The sequence below is a fragment of the Pezoporus flaviventris genome, unplaced genomic scaffold, assembly GCF_033815535.1.
Source record: "Pezoporus flaviventris isolate CSIRO_AGI_PZ_B2104156 unplaced genomic scaffold, CSIRO_AGI_Pfla_v1 ptg000023l, whole genome shotgun sequence".
Classification (NCBI taxonomy): Eukaryota; Metazoa; Chordata; class Aves; order Psittaciformes; family Psittacidae; genus Pezoporus; species Pezoporus flaviventris.
Window position 1 is genome coordinate 8,211,160 of NW_026892571.1, and position 21,868 is coordinate 8,233,027.

Genomic DNA, 21,868 nt, shown 5'->3' on the forward strand with positions numbered 1-21,868 from the left:
TTTTTTACTGAGATGGCAGCTGAGGAGGAGCTGTTTTGTTACTTCTGTTTGAGAAGTGTCTCAGTGAAAAAGATTCGTGAAGAACAGAATCAGGTCAAGACTATAATATATTCTCATAAAGTATTTTCTTCATCTGAGAGATGCTGAAGTGGAACTAATGAACTCCTATTGCTGCAGTTGGGGGAGGTTCAGGAATAGGGACAGTTTTATTTTATTTTATTTCATTTTATTTTATTTTATTTTATTTTATTTTATTCTCCTTTTCGTAGGCTGGAAATGAGCAATATCTACCTGTCAAATGAAAATAGACGGGATAAAGTCTGATATTGCCAGCTTGAAAGCACCTCTGAATTTCAGAATCAATGGCTGGTTTGTATACCTTGAAATAAAAGGGGGGGGGGGAATGTAACTTGAGACAAATGATACTTGAAACTTTCAGCCTACCTGTTCCAAAAACTCCCAAGCCTAGCACAGTGTTCTTGTTGAATTTATTGCTATGCTTTGAAACCTGTACTGTGTTTCAGGATGAGTGATTCACTACCTATTATCTCTTAATCAGAGTTTGGGTATGATAGGGAGACGGTAGTGGTTTTGGTCAGCTTGGTTTGACACTAGATATTGAGTCGGGTCATAAAATGGCAGGACGCTTAAGGCAGTTCTGTAATGTTTAGTGTGTTTGTAAACTTTTGGAAAAGATCTAAAGCTAATAAAAAGCCACAGGAAAAAAAAAACTCAAGTGTTGGAAGCGGTGAAGACACTGCTTTGGAAATGCCTCTTTAAATTTCCTTGCACTGTGTATTTCCAGAAAATTATTGCAATTAGCTTTCAATGGTTGGGGAAAATTTCCTCTGCTTTTATTGCAATAACTTTGTACATGTTACAAAATGTCGGGCAATAAGTCCGAGTACTCTGAAGGTGAGGGATCACGATTTCTCTAGCTATAGTATTAGCTATAGAGCTTTATAGAATCAAGCTGTTAAGAGCTCATGCTTTAGTTCTATTGGTTCTGGTTTGAGAGTTCAGAATCACCGTATGATTTTGGGATTTTGTCAGGAATATCACAGATATTGTGTCAGTGCAATGTGTCCCCACAGTAGCCTTAAACATGTCATGGAACCCTTCAACAATTCTACCACAGTGATAAATTAAAGCATTGGTAAACAATGTTTCCATGTGTTTGTTTCCAAATGTGCATTTCTCTTAGGAAATTTTGTATGGCTGAATGATGCTTAATTCCACCAAAATATTTATCTGGGCAACAACTGGAACATTATACTTAAACTTGCTGCAGGTGACTAAAGTAATGGTAAGGCATGAATTTTGAGACATTATCTTTTATTTTTTAATCAATCATAAACATTTATAATCAATAAAAATGGCAGTGAAGGCTACACATCAGTGAGCCAGAAAAATCAGTGGTAAACTATGGATGGGATGCAATGCTGTCTGCTTTCTTCAGTGGAATGAATGTTCTATGTGCCTTAACAATGTACCTGCCAGTGCTTAAGTGTTCTGGTTGGCTTCCTCATTGTGTGATTAGGATTAGTGTTGGGATCAGGGTTGCTTCGAAGGAGATGTAGAATATTATGAGCTCTGTGGTTGAGAAGGCTAGGATGATGAGGGGTTGTACTGCAATTCGGGTTATTGTGAAGATTTGTTTTCGCGTGGGTGGTTTGTGTTGTAGGTGGTTTTGGCTTGCTGGGATTATAAGTGGTATGAGTCAGCAGGATAGGACTAGTAGGGGGGAGGATGTTTGGTCGGTACCAGCTCACTGGGTGAGGTTTTTGTATGGGTAATATGAAGGGATTAATCATTGTAGGTTCAGGGTGGCAATTAGTAGGCTGTATATTGTGGTGTTGGCTCATAGTAGTTTTAGGGGTGAGAGGAGGGCTGTTGGGAGTAGTATTATTGTTGGTAGGATAAATTTTATGATTGTAGAAGGTTTAGGTTTTGTAAGTGGTCGGAGCCATGTGTTTGTGTGGAGGTTACTAGTATTGCTAGTCCTGTGCCTGCTTTGCAGGCAGGGAATGTTAGTACGAGGATTGGTATGAGGGTAAAGGATGATGTTTGGTTTTTGTTTGGTCAGGTTGATAGGGCGATGTATATCGATAATATTATGCTTTCTAGGCATAGTAGGGTGGAGATGAGGTGTGCTTGGTGGAAGGCTAGTCCTAGGCTGCTTAAGGTGAAGGATGAGTAAAAACTTAAGTGGAGAAGGGGCATGGAGAAAGTCATAGGATTTTTCCATGATCCATTTAAAATCCTGTACAAGATGTAATGGATAAAAGGAAAACAAAAATGATTTAGAGCGAGTAGCACTCAAGGAAATCTGGCTGGATATTCTCTCTCTTTTTCTCCAACTAAAATGTTGGTTGGTTGCTTTTTTTTTTTCGAAAAAGGTATAGCCAACTGTCTGATTAATAAATTGCAATCAATTGAAATGCCTAATTATCTCCTTAGGAGGGTTGTAGAGAAAGTAATGAATGAAACATGCTTTTCTCTCAGCATGAGGAGCTGGCTAGAGCAGCTTCATAGTTTAAAATGAACTTTCACTGTAAGCGAGGAAAGAAGCAAAGTCTTAAATAATGTGTGCATCTGATTTTCTTGTTCAAACCGGGTAAATCCAAGAGTGTGATGTTTGTGTGCAGATAATTAAAACAGCGGATTAGCAATAAATGTCTTTAACTTTCTTTCAAAGTCCCAGTAGAGATTATATTTCTGTACAATAAACGAGGGGGGGAAAGGTTGTGAAGTATTAGGGGGTCTTGTAAGAAGTTTCGCATATGGAGTAAGTGGTTTATAACAGAGATGGAACTGTTAAAGGAGTTTAAACCCATAGTCCAAGGGAAAATGTCATCAGGTTTTTAAGGTCACTGTATGCTCACTCTATAAGAAAAAAATCTCAACAGTTATCCCCTTTTGTTAAATAAATCAGCTTTATGAAGGCTTTCTCTCATTTTTCTTCCTTCCCAAGACACCAGAAAGGGAATTTCTGAGCTTAAAAAAAAAACCAGCACCTTAGCTTTTCCTGTGTGGTTAAAGTTGTTTCATTTTGCTGCTTTCAGTAGCTCAGGAATAGACAAGTGGCCAGTTGTGATTCTGACTTCCATTTGCAAACAGACAAAATGGGATTATCTGAGTTACTTCACACACTAGTCCATGTAACAGCTGCTGAAGGCTACTGTTGAATGGAATTTGTCTTGTCAGGCTTCTGTATTAGAGGAGTCCAGTAATATACAGTGCTTCAGTCTGGAAAAGAAAGGACTATGAGGTTTACAAACATTCAAGAGAAATCAGGGATGCTAGGTGAAGAGATGGGAAGAGAAGGTGCTGAAAATAGCTAAAAGTTATAAGAGAAGAATCTCATGATTGTCCTGCCTCACTGTTCTACTGCTGCTACTGTTTGAGGCAACATGCTGCACTAAAGGGACATTTTATGTTAGTGTGCCTGTTCTTATTTACTCCTTAGCTTTTGATGCATAGATTGACATAAACCATAAATGGTACCAGAACGTGCTAATACCATTGGCTGGTAAATGTAATAGGTGCTTGAGGAGTACATATGAGGATACAAGGTGTTCCTTCTCTACCAGAGCCCACCCAAGAGAAGTTTGATAGACACATGTAAATATTATTACATTACAAGGCTAATTCCACTGTCCAGTGTAAGTCTCAGACCTCAGCTGAAAAACAGCCGATTCTGTTGCTGTGACTAGTCAGGGGAACAGTTTCCATTATATCATGTCTGGAAACATCAAAAAGCTGGGACAGAGGTCTTCTGAGAAAAATCTAGCTGGGTTTTCTCTTTAATGCCTCCCATCTGCTAAGTGAATTAGGGATTGCTTGTTAAAGGGAACTAACAGTGATGTATGCTCTAAAACTGCTAATGCAGCAGGTGTGGATGCAAGGGAACAAGGCCAGTGGACTGTACAAAAGGGCAAAGCTTATTTGTTCTCTCAGCAGTGTCTTGTATGCCACCACCCAGAGCAGAAAACGAGGCTTGACTGAGTTATGTCTTACTCAAGAGGGTTCTTACAGAAAAAACTGTGTTTTAATTTCTCACAAAAAGGTTACTGTGAACCATGAAAGCTTTCTTGCTAGTTAACTTTGCATAAGAACATCTATTTTGACACTTTCTCCTTTAGCAGAGCCTAGATACTGGATTTATTTCAGATTGTATCTTTTCAATTGAAGTAATTTATCTCCTCACTCCAAAATTCTCATAAGTGCACCCTGAAATTTTTGGTTCTGTAACATTGTTTAAAAAGTCCACAAGATTTTGCAATTATTTTACAGCAAGCTGAATAGTTCTGGCACTTTTTTAGTCCATAGCTATCTCTACAGAACAAAATTTAGATTTCAAATGTAACAGATCATGCTTTTTCACCCTAATTGGGGTTCTCGGACAAGACCTCCATGCCCCAAATTCAGTGCTAGCAGAAGATGCTGAAGTGCCATCATATGAGGCAAAACAAGCAGATAAAAGCCCAAGACAACAGGAAACCAATCTAGATTTCAAAAAAAGCCCTATTTCAAGGGAGTAAAGATGCTAATCATTATTTACTCTGAGCAAATGGAGTGCACAAATTGCTTTATTGCTTTTGCTGTTTCCCAGGCACAAACAGAAGTCAAAAAATACTAAAAACCCCAGCGTCACAGATAGAAAGTGAATAATGCCAAGAGATAAAAGTTTTCCTCACAAGTTCCTGAGCGCTCCATTGCTACCTCTGACAGACGGTGGATTGCCTGTCAGTATCTCACCATCTGAAAGAATTTTGCTCTTAGTAAACTGCTCCTCCTTGAGAATTTTTCATATGCTCAGAGACCAACCATTTAAACTTCCAGCCATTCATCAGGAGGTGTGCCATGTGTCACTTTATGAAAGCAAGGTACACCTATTATGTCATGAAAAAATGCCTTGTGTAAGGTTCTGGTAAGAGATTAGGGTTTATTCCTATACCACTCACCGTGTTATCTCGTCAGACCAGCTTTATGCTCTTTTTGATAAGCTTCCCATTCAGGATTCACAAAGGATCCCAGAAATCTATATGTATTGCTTACATTGCTGCTTTTCCTGACCCATTCTCTATCTCTTCCCAGAGGCTCACTTTAAACCCTCTCCCTTACCCCTTCTCCCGCTTTTTAATCCAAAACCTTGACAGGCAAAACATTCCAGCTAAAGAATTGATGGCTCTGCACACAGTTGTCATCTCATTCTTCTCTTCTAGCAGTGCTGTCATCTGCCACAAGGTCAAACTTCTCCCAAATCCTCTGCTGGCTTGAAGTGGGAGGGAAGGGAGACAGGGATTGTGAAGAGGGCTTCCTGGATATAACTGCTCAATAACTTTAGCCAAGTGCTAAATTTATAGGGAAGGGAGGAGGAAGAGGTGGCACTGTTGGTTTTTATTGTTTTATCTTAATAAAGACAACAGACGCCTTGAGCTTTGATTGGGTTTTGGTTTGGATTTTGTTGTTTGGTTGGTTTTGTACATAGCTTTTCATTTAGTTTGGGCCAAAACCACCTTTTCAGTATATACCGGTATTGCTGCCTTTAAAGGGAAGAGAAAGATGCTTCTCCACTTAGATAAATTTTTGTGGGTAAATCTGGGGAGGCATAGTCTGACTCGGGAATTCAACCATGTCTCTGTATTCAGGAGCTGTGCTTAGTGTTTGACTTTAATTTTTCTCTTGCAAAAGAAGATGGTACAGGATTTCCCAGTGATTCCAAGTCTAAATTTCTTTTTGTGTACTCCCTTTGGACACTTTTTCTTCTAATATTCCTTTCCCACTGATACAATTTATTCCAAGTCCCAGTTCCGTTGCCCTTGGATGCTTCCTTGCTTTTTCCCTGATGTAGGGAGTGAGGAAGGAACACCAAAAAAAAAAAAAACTGGCAGTAGGAATTTTATTTTTTTTTAATTTTATTTCCTTAAAACTTTAAAAACAAAACACTGAAAAATTCAGTGGCTGCAGTTTTAGGAATATTTGTGTGAGCACTGGTCTGCACACAGAAAGGGGAGGGAACAGTTTCTGCTCCCATAAGCTGGACTCGTGAGGCAATGCAAGGCAGAAAGCTCAGTGTATCTGCTCTGTCCTCCTGGGTTGTGAGTCTGCAGCAGACTCAGCAAGTGAGGATGTTTACATACACCTGCTTTATTAACATTCTGGGGGAAAAAGTAGCACTGAACTGTTCGAAAAACAAATGTTTTCAACATTATTTTATCAGTTTCAGGTACTTTGGGGTTTTGTTTATTTTTTATTTATTTATAAGGGAGAGGAAGGCAGAATTGCCATATTTCAAAACCAGATGTACTGTACAAAGTACACAAACTCCCATTACAATAAAATGTTTATTGAGCAGTAAGATTTCTCTATCTTAATGAAGTGTGTCTTGCTGTCACTGTAAATGAAAGGTCGCTAATGTATTTAACTTTGAGCATGTCTCCGCATGGTGTTTTCTTTTCTCTCAACTTCAAATACAAAAAACTTATTTGAAAAGGAAAGGTTAACTAGAAAAACAAGCAGAACAGTGCATGCTTCTGTTTAATCTCAGCAATCTGTGACTGTGTAGTGTACTGTTGCATGTCAGGCACACAAAAAATGCCTCTGAAAGAAAACTCGGAGCAGTGTTTTAATATCGTAATCTTCAGATTATCAATACTGGGGATCTAAGCTCAGGACAAGTATGTGTATGCACTTAGAGAATTATGTGTTCTGACTGCTACTGAAATGAGTGTCACCTCTTAATGACTCATTCACATAGTTCACTTTGTAATTCACCTTTGCAGGATCTTTGTATTGCCTCCTTTTCTGATGGTAGTGTATGCTTTCCGTGTTTTAGAGGATATACAGTCTGAAAGGAAGTGTGAGTTTTAATGAGCTGGTTTTTACTTTGCCTGAATTTGAGGAACATATTTATAAACATCTAAGTAGACATTAGGAATTCTTGTAAGAAAACAAACTATTGATAGCTTTCCAGAGTGCTTGTCATAAAATGTCAGAAGTAAAAGCAGAAAAAGAGGGCATGTGAATAGATCTTAATTTCAAATAAATTTATAAGAGATATAGGTTAATGTGAAGCTACATTCAGGGTGCTTCTAGCCAAATTAAATAGCAATAAATTAGATGTTAATGAAGAGAGACATTTGAAAGGGGGAATGGATTCATTTAATGAAGATATAAAATATTTTAAAGCGAATGGTGGAGAAAATGGCAAAATTCTAGTGAGAGCCTGAGAAACAAGTGAGAGAGGAAGTGTACTGAGGAGATGGTACACATTTTGACAGAAAATATAAATAAAAATAAATTTTATTTCTTCAATTCCAACAAAGAAAATTGGAAATTACCAGACATTAAAACTCTTTTTTTTTAATTAAAAAAAAAAAATTGATGATTGTAATGAAGAGCCAAAATGAGAAGTAGTGGCTTTTCACAGGCGTTGATGTGACTGAGCTGGAGTGTGCAGCGTTTGGTGTTCCAAGTATGACATAATGGCTTGAAAGTAGATGGAATGGGGCACATTCACACTAAGCAGAGGAAAAACAGACTTCATAGACTTGTAAGTAATGAACAGCATTGTGGATGTTTAGGATCAGCACCGTGAATTGTCACTGAATCTACAGTGATGGATATAACTATTATCCTAGCCAGTTTAGACAGTAGAAGCTTGCTGATGCCTTGCAATGCTAGAAAGCCAAGAGCCGTGAAAACAGACAGTAACGCTTAGGATTGTGTGGGTCTGAAAAATGATGACAGAAGATATTAAATGATCGTTTAAGATACTGAAGAGATCATTAAAAAGCAGTAGAGATGCTAAATAGAAGTTGGATTTCTGCCTCTCCCTTTTCTCCCATACTCTGAAATGACAGCAGGTTTTTAAGGCCAGAAATTATGATGAACAGACATTTTTATACTTTTGAAAAGATGTTTAAAGAAATAGATTTTCCCTAGCGCAGTACTAACTGCTTCACATATACCCACTGCTCAAAACTGTTATTTAACCCTGCACCATCCCAAGCATCTTCCTTGGTCCAATTGCCCATGCTTACCGCAGAGTGTAGGGTGATGGTTGGTTGGGTTTTGTTTGGGTTAGGTTGTTTTGTTTTCTTTATTTTTTCTAGGAGCAGAAAAAAGCATGAAGAAGGATAGTGGCATAACAGTCATAACCTGTTGAAAAGATTGACTCTGAACTGAAAACACAGACAGCTCCTCTGCCATCTGCTATACCTGGAGATATCTGGCATACAGCTATATCAGCGTCAGGTGGGAAAACTACAGGAGACATTCTAAGGTCATAGATATGATAAAAACAGAAGGAAAGGATGCTGTGTAGGTGTTAGATGCCAAAAAAAACGGTTTCCTGGTGAATACCAGTTTGATGGGGTAGAAGTAAAGGAACTCCCACAAGGCTAAAAGGAAATACAAATTGTTCTGAGTAACCACAGAGAGGATAAGAAGGAAAAGCAAACTTAAACCTCTGATGTTGTCCAGGGACAGCTGCCAACTGCATGTGTGTTTGCAAGTGAGGCGGCTGATTCTTGCAGCATAGACTGATAGCTCTAAACACGTTTCGGGAGACATTTGTGGAAATTTTAAGCTCAAAGAATCTCAGGGGATTTGGGCTTGGAATCTACTCATGAATGACACAGCTTTGGCTGTGGAAGAGATTTGTCATCCTACCAATCAATTTAACCACAAGAATACCTTGAGTGAGCATCCTTAAAAATATAGCTATTCCCTTTCTTTTAGTCTATTGCTACTCTAAGGAAATTTTGTACTTCTTTAGAGAGTCCTCTGTCCGACACTTGTTGGCTTGCTTTACTTATGTGCTTGGCTTTGTGATAATGTTTGTACAAACTTGTAAGGTTGGATCTCTGCTTAAGAGCAACGGATAAGCTTACAGCTGCATGCCTGATACTTTAGGGGATTTAGCTACCTGCAAGACGATCAAAAGGAAAACTTAGTTTTGTTTTTATTACAAGTTAATCTAATGTTAAAATCAGCTGTTTAAATGCCATTGTAATAACAGAGTAAAATTAATTTTGAAACACAAAATAGGGGAAAAGTAAAGCAGTTGTAGGAAAGAGAGAAGATAGCAAGAGGGACTGATTTGTTTGAGTATTTTTCTGACTAATAATTAAATTTGAAAGGTCAAAGAACATGCACTCATGGTCTCTGTCATTGGAAAGGATATAAAAGTATTTGGAATTGGGCTTGAAGAGTTTAATTTCTGAATGCAAATCTGTAGTGGTAGAAGCTATCAAATTAAAATAAGGGCAGCTGGGCTCCACTAATTCATACTGACTATGAACCCCTTTCAAATTAGTTTCCATCAGTTGTGAACCTGGATCAAAGCTCATTTTACTGACAGAAATCTGTCAGTGGAAAGGACATGCAAGTCAGGAATAGCAAAGTAGCAGGAAAACTTATTTTTTAGACTTAGTTTGTTCATTTTGATCTAGCTATGGCATAATTTGAGGAATCTGGGCTTATTCCTGCAACCATGTATGTTACAAAAGAAACCAAGATTTAATGCATGATTCTGCAAAGTTCTTTTCAGTTTCCCTCAGCTGGTAAATTTTTGCATCACCAGAAAATGTAAAAGCAGTATCTACCATTGCACTAATGACAAATCGTACTTTATGTACTTGTTCATGACAGTAAGAAAATCCATGGGCAGTAGTATGAGGGACTCAAATACCTTTAGAATGGTTTTTGATTCTATTTCCACGTTGTGTTTTGGAAGGCAAATGTTATCTAACTAGGATTTTATGAAAATACTTCCTTAAGGGTTAAGTAGGAGTATAAAACTGTAGCACTCCATATTTATCAATATTACTGCCCTAATATCCTTTTGCTATTCTAAAAGATACATCAGAGAAAACTCCAGTATTCCACCATCCTCCCTAAATAACCGTTAAGGAGTTCAGTGCAGAAGGAATAGATAATCAGTACAGGAGATTCCTAAACTGCTGATGGATCAAGCTGGACAAATGTTATCAACTTGATCTTCTCAGGGTTTTTTCGTTATGTCATTGATACTTTCAAAATATTTTTTTCTGGAACTGATCTGTTCTTAACTCTTTCACTTCACTGTTTCAATGTTGTACTTTGTAAGGTTATAAATTCCAGAAAATACACTGTTCTGCTCTAATCTTGAGCACTTAACTACTTAAGAAGTCGCTATGTTAACATTATTTTCTTTCCATAAAATACACATTGCTTGACTATTGTTCTGCTTGAACTCTGTTGACTATTTTGTATGAATACTGGCATGATTATAGAACATACATTCGGATACCCTCACTGGCAATAAAAACTGGTAGGGCTGGTGTGGAGGGAAATATCTGTAAGTCCTAAAAACTGATTTTATATCTCTGCAAAATATTTGTAGCTCAAGAAATAGATGGGAGAAAATTCCTCCCATTCGTAGCTGTTCATATTCTGATTTGTTTAGATTGCATCTGTTGCTCCCTTTTGTTCTGTGTAATAAAACTTGTGTCTTTTTATATAAATCCAAAATACTGTTTGGTATAATCTGGACTATCTCTTATCCTATTTAGGCACTGATTTCACTTAGAGAAGCATGTATTTTTCCTTCTAAACTCTTCTGATAACAGTTGTCAAACACAGAGTTTGGGAGGGATTGTGTAATGTTTTGGGTGGACTTGCTAGTACTGAAGTTGCAGTGATTTGTAATCCAGCAATGACCTTATCAGATTTCTGCAGGCGTGTTCAGCTGTGGCTGAATGGTCATAATGCGTACTAGCAACAGGGGGACATGTGTTAATTTTACATTTATTTGACATTGCTGAAAATGGTTTATTATGTAATTGTGAATAAATATGCTGCACTGAAATAAATGTCTTAGCATTGACATCAGTGAGTCATCTGACACTCTACCCTTGATACTCTGCTAAATACTCTGTTTACAAAAGCTTGTTCAGTTAGGTGTTCATCTTATCTCAGGCATCATCAGAGTGTTGTGTGAGCCAGAAATTACCTACCCTCTTCTTCTGGAACTCCAGAAAGGCTGCTATCTCTTGCTCTTATTGATTTGAACTAGGAGGAAGTCTTGGTATTACTGACCTGAATGGAAACAGTAAGGGAAGGAAATAGAAGCAGTTGTTTCAGCTTGCAGACTGAGAGGATTTAGACAAGATTCATGTTAAAGTCCAAACAGCAATAATCAAGAAGGAACCTTTAAACTTTTCACTCATAGATGCTAAATGTGGTTGCATACTTGGAGGCTCAAGACAGCTGCTCTGAATGTAATAGAGGCTTTCTGGTAGTTTTGCTTCATTACCTTCTTCTATAGGCAATGTTTTTACCACATGCAGAAAAGAAAATCTCTGAAGTGCTTTTCATAAAAGAGGGCCAGTCAAAACAGATCACAATTGTACTTGAAATAGTGTTTATTTAATTTGATTTCCATGTAGCCTTCATTGTCTACTTTCTTTTACATTCTCATTTCCATCTGGAAGGCTGGGAAGGCAGCTGGCTTCCCAGCAGACACCAACTCCACAATTAGGTAGCTGGCAGGCAGCTATTGCTTTCCTGTTTGTGGAGACTGTCTGCCTTGCTGGACCTCATGGCACGCTTGCCCACTATAGTCCATTTGCACCGGGAACCTGGCTGCACCTATTGGCCCTTGATCAGGAATATAAAGGGTTCAATTGGTTCTTGAATAGCAACAACTTTGTATAAGACCAGGCATTAGAAACATATGGACTAGAAAGATTTGAAGCCAATTTGCTGTGTTATCTGTACCCTTCAGTTACCTTGTAAGGAAATATGTTGGGTACTACTTTGAGGTATACTCAGACTGTCTCATCAGGATGGCACAATAAAATTATTCTTGTCCTGATGGCTGTAAATCAGAAAGATGCTCCTGAAGCTGTTCCTTACATACATTTGTGGTGTAGTGTTCCACACTGTCTGCAATGTCTGAGCAGCATTAGTCTTTGCTCCTGTTTCAGTTCTTCTCATCTTCTCCACTGCTGTAGGCTCCCATAACTTAGGAATACTGTGAACTTCAATAACTGCCAAAGATTTCTCAGATATTCAAAGCCCCTTCAAAGCTTTACTGCGTTTTCCTTGCTTCTCTGAGAACTGGTAGACCATGACCCATAGCTGCTTGCTTACAGATTAGAGAAATAAAAAGTTATTCTTCAAAATTGTTTGTAAGTTGAATGCAGGAAACCAGAAAACAAGCAATTAAGCTTATGTAACATATACACACCTGAGTGCGTATGCATTGTATATACAAGGTCTTTCAATCCAAAAAAAAATCACAGAAATTATTTGAAATGAGGGGTTTTTTTTTAAATTTATAATTGTGGTTCTTGTCTTGAGCAATCCTTAGTTCAGCAGTTGTTGTTTTCTTTTCTAGCAGCCTAAAAACATTTTCCTTTTCTCTGTCCACTTTCCTGTGGTATTGCAGAGATGTCCAGCACTCTGCCAAAGATGCCAGATTCAGATTTTTGGGACCTCTCCTCTCCTTCGGCAGCATCCATCCCTGTGAAATACCGCTCATTACTTGGGGACTCTAAGCTACCACCAGCCCTTCTGCCTTTATTATTAAACAATCTCGTATTTAACCAGTGCTAATAACTCCAACAAAATGATGTGCTGGTACATTCAGAGGCAGATCATAGAGCTCCATGCTACATCACAGAGTGAGCATTTCCTTAGCCGTAATGATGAATCGTGATGGAATCTGCTGGGTAATATTATTAAAATCTCTCATTTTATTGTATTTTTTTATTGTGTGTTGCTTTTTTTTTTTTTAATTGCAGAAGTCTAAGATAAAAAAATTAAGTCAGAAATCAGTAGCAATTAGGAGCCTTACACTTTTTTTTTCTCCTAGAATATCCAACCCCAGGTTTAGTTTTTATTTTTCCACCCTTGTTTTCTGGATTCATACAACAGTTATCTAAGGAAAACATAACATTTTGTACACATCGGTTACTGACACCAGTTATTTTTATCTTTTGCATTCTCTAGGAGGCAAACAAGCCTCATTATCTTCATTCTACAGAAAGGAGCTTCAGGCAGCGGAAGAGCCGCCTTGGAAAATTCAGTAAAATCTAATATGCATCTTAAAGCTATCCTATAACCGGATAGCATCTGAAGCAGGGATGGACAACAGTTTCTGTTTCCATCCTTCAGTGTCATGCCTTTATTCACTAACTATCCTTACCGTTTTGCAATAACAGAAACATCTTTTGTTTGGTGGTCGTTCTTGTTGTTTTGCAATGAAGGAGAGGTAGAAAAAGGAGAGATAGTAGCCTGAATCTAGAATAAAATTATGTTTAATTTTAACATGATTACAGACTGTTATACCATCAAGCTTCCCATCTCCTTATGTAACATAAGTACAGGTGTTTTCTTCATGTTATGAGGTCCTCGTATGAAGTGTTTAGTTTTTGCACCTGTTTTCTTAGGCTTTGGTTAGCTGACCTAATCTACAGGCTACATCTTCAGAAAATAACTATTACTTCAGTAAGTTACAGTGGATGAAGCCAGAAGCAGTTTCTGTGGCTATTTTGTCTCTTATGGAAAGTGTCATGAAACCTCATACTTCAAGAAAAACTTACTCAAATTATCGCACACTTGGTAACAATTTTTGCCAACCTCTTCTTTTCCCACACTTCCTGAAGCAGTGGTCACTGGCCACGTTCCAATGTGGTCTAATAATTTTGTCCAGAAGCTCTCCTCTCCTTCACACTTGAAGAACACCTCTGGGTGGTTTGCAACATCCTTCAGGCATATATGCTGAGTGTATCCTTACAAGTGGCATCCAGCTGGTGTTAGAATCAGTCTTGTTTAACTTTCTGGCTGCTGTTACTATCCTCCAGCTATTGATATTGCATCTGCCTAGCAAAAAGAGCATTCCAGGTGTTACTTGGCTTCAGATTTTGTTACAAGATTTTTTTCTCCTCGTCCTGTTGCTAATTTGAATTTCTTGGCCAGACTCCAATGCAAGTAATTACATTCTGTCTAATTTTCCCTGCCATTTCCATTGCAGATGTTATTTGTCACTACTTGTAAGAGTGCTGAGTGACAGTGCTGTTAAATTTCCAATGCATATGTGGGTACTGAGAACAAAACTGTGCATGGAGTCCAAAAGGAGCTTACCTTTCTCCATTTGATTATAAACATCACATTAATAATCCATTTTTGAGAGAGGAAGGGGGAATACATTTTGGCCTGGCAAGTTTGTTGCCAAAAGGGGCACACAAATACACTTGCTATTAATGTATTCTTTATATCAAGTGTTTAATTACCAGAAACAAGCTGGATGTAAAGTTGTTACATTTGAACACCCATGATCCAGAAGTCCAAGATTTCAGATTCTCCCTAGTTTAAATTGATAGGTCCCATTTCATTGGCATTAGACTCCATTTTTAACAGATAAGGCCCCAAACTATCAAAGACTCCACTTTCCATTTTCATGGTGTCTGTAGCCTCTGCTCTTGAAGGCCATGATCTTTACAAATTAACTGTTATTGCACAAGCTGCATAGTAGAAATGGATTGTCTCTACTCCAGAAAACACCAAGGTTCTCTCACACTGCCTACAAGTATATATTTAGTTTCTGATATGTGAAGTAATTCAGGAAAAATTACCTTAAAGATGAACTGGAAAATCAAATGGCACAGAATTTATCTTTAAGCCTTTATGAATCGGGTAGGTTACCTTACTCATGACTTTCTATCATTTATTATGATAACATTTATTATGGTAGTCATTTATTATGACCTCTCTGGATTAGTTGGGTTTAAAAGAATTAGATTTGTTCTCTAAATTAGTTTAATCTATATGAATTCGAGAAGTGGTTAAATCAGAATAAACAGATATCAGCAAGGTGTAGTACTGCTTCAAGTCATTTAATTAATTGTATTGTCTAGAAGCTTCAGAACTGAGAATTTGCTTTATGCTGCAAAGCTTTAGCCTCTTGCATGAGAGGCTAAACATGGGTTTATTTCTATGGCTTCTTAAATAATACTAGTTCCCTACATAAAGGAATAAGCAGGTAAACTTGGTTCTGTGTTTTTATGAGAAGACTGAGCAATATTCTCAAACTTCTCCCTGGGAATATTTGTGCACTTTTACCATAAAAGCTGTTTCCAGCTCAACACCACAAGAACAGGTCAGCTGGTTAACTGACCCTATGGTACATAAGGTCTGTGAGAGGAACAGGCATGTAGAAATTCCTTTGGCATAATATGAGTTGTTCCATTAGAGTAGAGTTTCTGATACAGCCAGAACCACAAGCAGCACACGGATGAATGAATCCCAAGTTTTATGTGCACAGAATAATGAGTATTATCTCCTCATTACAGAGAAGTGGAGGAAAAAAGATTTGTACTGCACTGAATAGTTCTATATTGCAGATTCCAGTGTCTCATGGAGTAGAAGCTCAGCTATTAGCAACAGTCTAGCTAAGGCACTGGGGAGTTCAATGCAGAATAAATTATCCTGCTCAAAATCTGTGCCATATCCGTATAGACCAGGGCCCCACAAAGGGTATTTTGCAGTGAAAGCCTTTGATTGTGCTCATCCTGAGAAAGGTACTGCACTGCAGGTGAACTGTGTTATACGACCTGATGTGGAGGAGGACACCGAGTCCTGACCTAAGAGATGCTTGGGATGAGTTTCTTAGTAGTTGAGTACATACAGATCTTTTGGGAGTTAATCTTTATTTGTTAAACAAAGGCAGGAGTGCTTCACATCTTCATATGTTTTATTTAATAACTACTTTGGAGCACTTTAGGTTACATTTCTAACTGCCTCCAGTGCATTCAAGTGCAGCATAAATACTGTAAAATACTTTTTATTAATATTAGCTTGATTTTTTTTTTTTGAAGTGACATCACTTGACCGTCACTTACCCCCTTCATGTTTTCATAAGTATTCAAACCAATAAGGAATATTCCCTTCCTGCAACACACACGCATAGACAAAATGTCATAGAAAGTATACTCTTATCTCTGTGTTTTCACTGAGAATACATTTCTACCTATTAAATTAAGGGAAATGGCAAGATTTCAAAATTTAGCCTCTCTGAGATCATAGAAACTCAGGTAGTAAATATTGTATACATGTCACAAGGCCTTGGCCTTTCAATTTCTTCAAATAATTATAGAACCTTTACAGAAAATGTATTTGAGCAGCTGAATTTCCTCCTAGGCCATTCAGAAGTAGAAAAGAGTACAGTCCAGACAAAACCATTCTGGGGTACATTGCCAGCTACACTAACTGTGACTATGCCCGTTTGACAAACTGAGGCACATAATAACTTAAAAAAAATTCTTTACGTCAATGCCACTGGATTAGCCGGCACAGAAGTCTTTGTCTGACCCAATACCAGTAACATACATAGGAATTTTTCCATTCTCTCCAGTGGTTACGGATATAAGACCTTAAAAATGGCACTGCACCAATAGTTATAATGCATACCTGTTGTTCAGATAGCCCTTGGGGGAAAAAAAAGAAACAAAAAGAAACCAACCTGATAAAACCAACAGAGTTAATGGAAGTGTTAGGGAATTTTATGACCAAAAAATGTAAAAGTTGATTATTAGTTGGAATTATTTTCTTGTAACCTGGCAGGAAATTTTCTAAGAAATCTTTTTCCCCATTGTACATAGTTTGCTTCCTTCTTTAAAAGATGTTATTTAGCAATACAGAGCCAACATCTAGTTCTAACTGCAGGGTAAATGTGCCCAGTACATGAACTGTGATGGTCTTTTGCTGTACCTTCTGCCAGAGCAAATATCTCAGAAGGAAATACAGGCTCATTGACTTAAAGGCTTACAGAACCGGTCTTGTAGTTCTTGCTTATGTAAGTACTTGGTAAGATGGTTGTGATATAACTGCTCTGCTTCCCAGCGCATTAGCTGTTCTTCTGAAATGATATTGCATTACATTGTGTCATGGAATATTTCTAAATAATAAAAGCAATAAAATTTTGATAGTCTTTTCTTGGATATCAGACTAATCTATGGGGTATTCATCAAAGTGTAAGAGTGGAGCCTTATGGGTTGCTCAAGCTCCCCTCCTTCACTGATTTAAACCAGATTGCATATATCTGCAGCTCAATGAAGATCTTGCATAAAATTAAATCCATGTGACTTATTATTTTTCTCTTGCATCTAGAAGCCTTTGTGAGATATGATTTAATTAAACAAGTGGCACCATGGATTTAGTTTCAGATACATTGGTTAAAACGAGAATTTTTATGATATTCTTCCCTAATCCATAAGGAGAAAGGAAAAAAGTGTTGAGAGAGAGGAAGACAAGAAGAAAACATTCTTTCCCTTATGTCAGAAATGATACATCAGATCTTGCAATAAGTATTGCTTTGTACTTTTGCTCCTAAACATCCATTTACATAAAGCATAGCTCATGTTATAGAAAACAGTTGTTCTGAGAGTGATCATATGTGGATGGATGTTTTCCTACATTTGTTGGGTTAAGAGCTCTCACACCTTTCTCTGCTATTTGCATTGGAACTGGAATGGTGCCATAAAGCCACCTTGTTTCTTGTAGCCTAAGAAAAAATCATGGTTTCTTTGATGCAATTTAACTTCTTTTAAACAGGATTAGCAGGGGAAAATCAGAAGTAGGACTAAAATTATCATCAGATGCTTCAATCTTTAGCTCATTCCAGAATACAAAGTAAATGCTCTGAAGTCAGCCTGATGACTTTCAGCTGAGACAGGTCAGAGGGTTAACAAAGATTTCTTCATACTTAGGCCCTGTTCCAGAAAAGCACTTAAGCATATGCTGAAGTCCTGCAGCAGTGTAATGTCCAACACTGGTTTGATTGCCTGTAGATAGCTAGCTATAGTTTCACTGTTTTATCTCACTCACTGCTGATCACATAAATGCACAGATTAAAGATGAATATACAAATAGGGTACTACTCAAGCTGATTCATTTATTAACTGTGGTAGGTTCCTAATTTGAAAAAAAGCTACAGAAATACCCTCTCTTCCTCAAAACTTACAACATACATTTTGGGCATTGTATAAATGCTGCGAGGCTGTATTGTATGTGTGTTGTTTTCAGATCACAAACATTCCTGATTGACATTCTTCCCTATATTGCTTATAATGAATGCACTGTGGCATCCCACTAGGGAGCTGTGGTGGAATTGCAGCTTAATAGATCAATATTTGCATAACAGGCTTCCAAAGTATATCTGGTAGGGTCTAGCAGAATTGATAAACTTCAAATTTGTAGTCATTGTTCACCTTAAAGCACCTTCTTTAAGTGGCAATCGAAGATAAGGTACTTTCTAATTATGCTCGAAGAAGATTAGAGCATAAAAATGAAAAAGAAGGGAGAAAATCAACCCCCAATGGAAACTCAACCAAATCCCCTTTTTCTAAATGTTTGGTTTGTTGGGATTTTTTTCTAGTTACTCATTATATCCTAGTGAAAGTTCTAATTGTAAAGTTTCCTCTGTCACAGCATATTTGGACTTTCATTCACAATTTCTTCTTTAAAAATCATGGGTTTGCTGTTTTATTCTGGGGCAAAGATCACTGTGTTTTCCTATATAATCGAATAGGCAGTTTTCTTTCTTGGCAGAATTGCTATGAAACTTTATCAATTACTGTTTGTAGATAACTGAAGTTGTAAAGCAGAAGCTGGTAGGGAACAGCAAAGAACTGTCATTTTTTTAACTCTATAGGAAATGCTATTTTAACATCCTGGAAATGTTATTCTTTGCTTCTCAGATTTGTTGGGTTTTGTGTCCTGAATACTACTTGAGCTAGTAAATCAAGCACATTAATTAAGGCTGTGGTAAATGGCAGCAGTTATGAGTAATTATCTTTAAATCTTTCTCATATGCCATAGCTTTCAAAAAGATATCATATAGCATTTCTTCAAAACTAATAGCCTCAGTAATTTTTTTGTCCTTATTTTGCCAGGTTCATTAAATGGTCCAACAGCCTGATTCTGGCAGAACAAATGAAATGCAATAGAAATGTAATTGTATATTTGTTCTACAGGTTTGGCCATGCTTCTGTATTTGTAGATAATTTAATGCCCATTAAAAGCATCCATCCTGAAGCATATGCAAACAGCTGCAGTTCTGGTATGATTCTGAACGGTCCTATTTGCCATGGTACTGTGAAAATATGTCCAAAAAACCACCCAGATAGAGAGTTCTGCTCTCCAGTTCTCTGCTTGTGTTCCGTTGATTCTCAAACTGCCTGGCTGTTATAGACCAATGGTTGTGATAACCATACTCTGTGTTAAAGGTGTTAATAGTCAGCAAATTACTTCTGACAAAAAGCTATGGAAACTAAAACTATGCAATATTCTGTCTCTGCTGCAAAGGATTTCCTTCCTTGTACACAGTACAAACAGCACAGCATCCAGCATGCACATCTGATTAATGGCATTGACTGATCCAAGCAGGCAGCCCTATTCACATGTAAGTCATGCATACAGGACTTTTCAGAGCTCAGTCAAAGCTTATGTGAACACATTTATTGACCTTTAATGGACATCACAGTTACAAATACGTGTTTGATTAATAAAAGAAAATAATTGTTTCTGCCTTTTGAAAATCAAGCTGACTAGTATCCAGTAAGGGTAACTTTACAAGCCACCAAACTAAAATGGTGCAAATTTAAGTAGTTTTATAGAAACCCACTAATTAGAAGGTGTTTATATGACAGGAGGCTTTAGGATAGGCTGTCAGTTTTTGAAAAGCTGCCATTCTTCCTACATGTCTTAGATTTTCTCCGTTTTCCGGAGCCAAATCTCCTCCAGAGTTCTTTCTTTTCCCTTTTCCTGAAGCAACCTTGTAATAGAATACAAAGCCTCCAGTATTTTGGGGCAGGGGCAAATTCTTCCCTGCCCATGGCAGAGGGGTTGGAACTAGATGATCTTAAGGTCCTTTTCAACCCAAACCATTCTAGGATTCTATGGTTCTATTCTGGTTTTCTCCCCCCCCCCCCTTTTCTTCTCTGTACTGTTTATCTGCTGTAACTCTGCTTTCTTATTTAGGAAAAACAAGCAAACAAAACAAATAATAGGTGTTTTTTCAGCTTATCACAACATTAAAGCGTATCTGCTTTATGTGTTGTTATCTTTAGGGATGTCAAAACAGAATTTCTGAGGGAAAGCTTTTTTTCTTTTTTCTTTTAATTACAATATTGTTAAGATAGTTCTCTGTAGATAATATCAGAGAGCAGGAGCTTGTTTGGGTATTATAGCATTAAGTGGGTGTTATTGTTAACAGCTACATTCCTCTAGGCTCTGAGAAAACAGTAACAAGTTAATGTGAGGGGGCTAGCAGTCACCAAGGTATTTGTTTCCTCCCACAAGCTTTGGAATGAAAACTTCAGTGTAACAGCATAAAAAAACCAACCCAGCCAACCAACCAACCCTTTAGCACAACATTCCTGCTGAAGCCCACACGTTAACCGATCCTTCTCTGACATTCTGACATCTGGGAGAGCACAGCCAGTCTTTTTGGTGGGGCTTTAAGTAGCTACTGAGGTCATCACCTCCCTCTTCATGTCATTACTCTGGGCCAAGAACCCAGAGGCAAGAAACAGTAAAGAGAATCCTTTGAGCCTGTCTATGAAGGCACAGGGAATTACAGGAGATGCCTTGGTTACAGTCACAAACAAGGACTTCGTTCCACCTAGCAGCTTTGATCTATTAACTATCAAGCAAAGCAAGAAAAGAGGTTAAACATATCAACTTCCCATCTCCCTCCTCCTTCCCTCCTAGACCATACACTACTTCATAAACAAGGGGAACATTTGCATAGTATCCTGAGCTTCATACTCAGCCCAACAGTTACTTTTGAGCCTCTCAAGGGAGTAGAAGATCTCTCTCTCCTACCTCTGAGCACTTAAGGAAGCCCTCTCTAGTCCCACTCTCATTCCACATTCTAATAAATTCAGTAAGGCAGGAATAACTTGTGTCTTTGAATCTGGCTCACCTGACCTTGCCAAGTGTGGATCAAAGTTTCCCCTTGAAACAGGAAAATTTCTTTCCACGTGTATGTTCCAAGGAGGTAAGAAACTTCTTTTGTCCCAGTATTGTCTCTGTTTGTCCTAGTATTTAGCTATTAAAATGCCAGGGGGATAGAACTCTGGAATACCTGGATCTAGGAAAGGGCTTCTTTTCTGTTCAGGCTGCTCTATTTCCTCGAGTTAGAAGCAGGAATTGAGTATGGAGCTTTATTTTGCATTTTGCAAAATGTTCTGGGTTTTCTTTTACTGAAACTCAGTTAGTGCAGCTGCTTAATTAAGTGTTTCCAAAATCTGAGAAACTATAAATCTTTATCCCAGCAGGAACTGCATTGAGATCAATATTCCCAGTGATGAAAAGCAAACAAGATAGTGTCACAGCAGGATGCCCCTTTCTATGGGGAGAGATATTCCATCTTGTTATTAATAGAAATGTTTTGTTGGAACTAGTCTAAATAGATTTGTTTAGAAAAGGGAAATGATGCTTTTGTTAAAATTTTGAAAGTAATTCTTACATATTATTTAAAACTGAAGATTTTTACAGATCAAAGTAAATGATGGTGTCCTTCATTCAAGGAAATTATCATCTGAGAATATGACCCAGCCAACAGTATCTGGATTTGACAGTTCACAAAAGTAGTTTATAAACTGGTTTAACACCTGTGCTGTTCCTAGGTGAATTGTTGTCAGAAGGGAGAGATCATGTCTGTAACTGCTAAAAGTAGGTGTAAATATGAAAAGGAATTTCAGGGAGAAATACTGATATTCCATATCATTTCAGAAGTCAAGCCAGACTTTCCTATGGTGGCTTATTTTGCAGGATAATTCTCTTAATTCCTTTGAAAGCACCTTTAAAT

The 21,868-nt window shown here is 37.7% G+C and overlaps 1 protein-coding gene across 2 annotated transcripts in view; it reads left to right on the forward strand.

Annotated features, from left to right (window-relative positions):
• ATP10B (ATPase phospholipid transporting 10B (putative)) overlaps positions 1 to 21,868 on the forward strand; it is a 207,300-nt gene that overhangs the window by 37,200 nt on the left and 148,232 nt on the right. The window contains exon 1 of one of the 2 annotated variants that reach the window (XM_061456583.1): positions 20,673 to 21,055. The exons of the other annotated variant lie outside the window; for it this stretch is intronic. The gene's annotated coding sequence lies outside the window, so the exon portion shown is untranslated. Of the gene's footprint in view, positions 1 to 20,672; positions 21,056 to 21,868 lie in introns of those variants that run through there. 2 annotated transcript variants of the gene reach the window in all.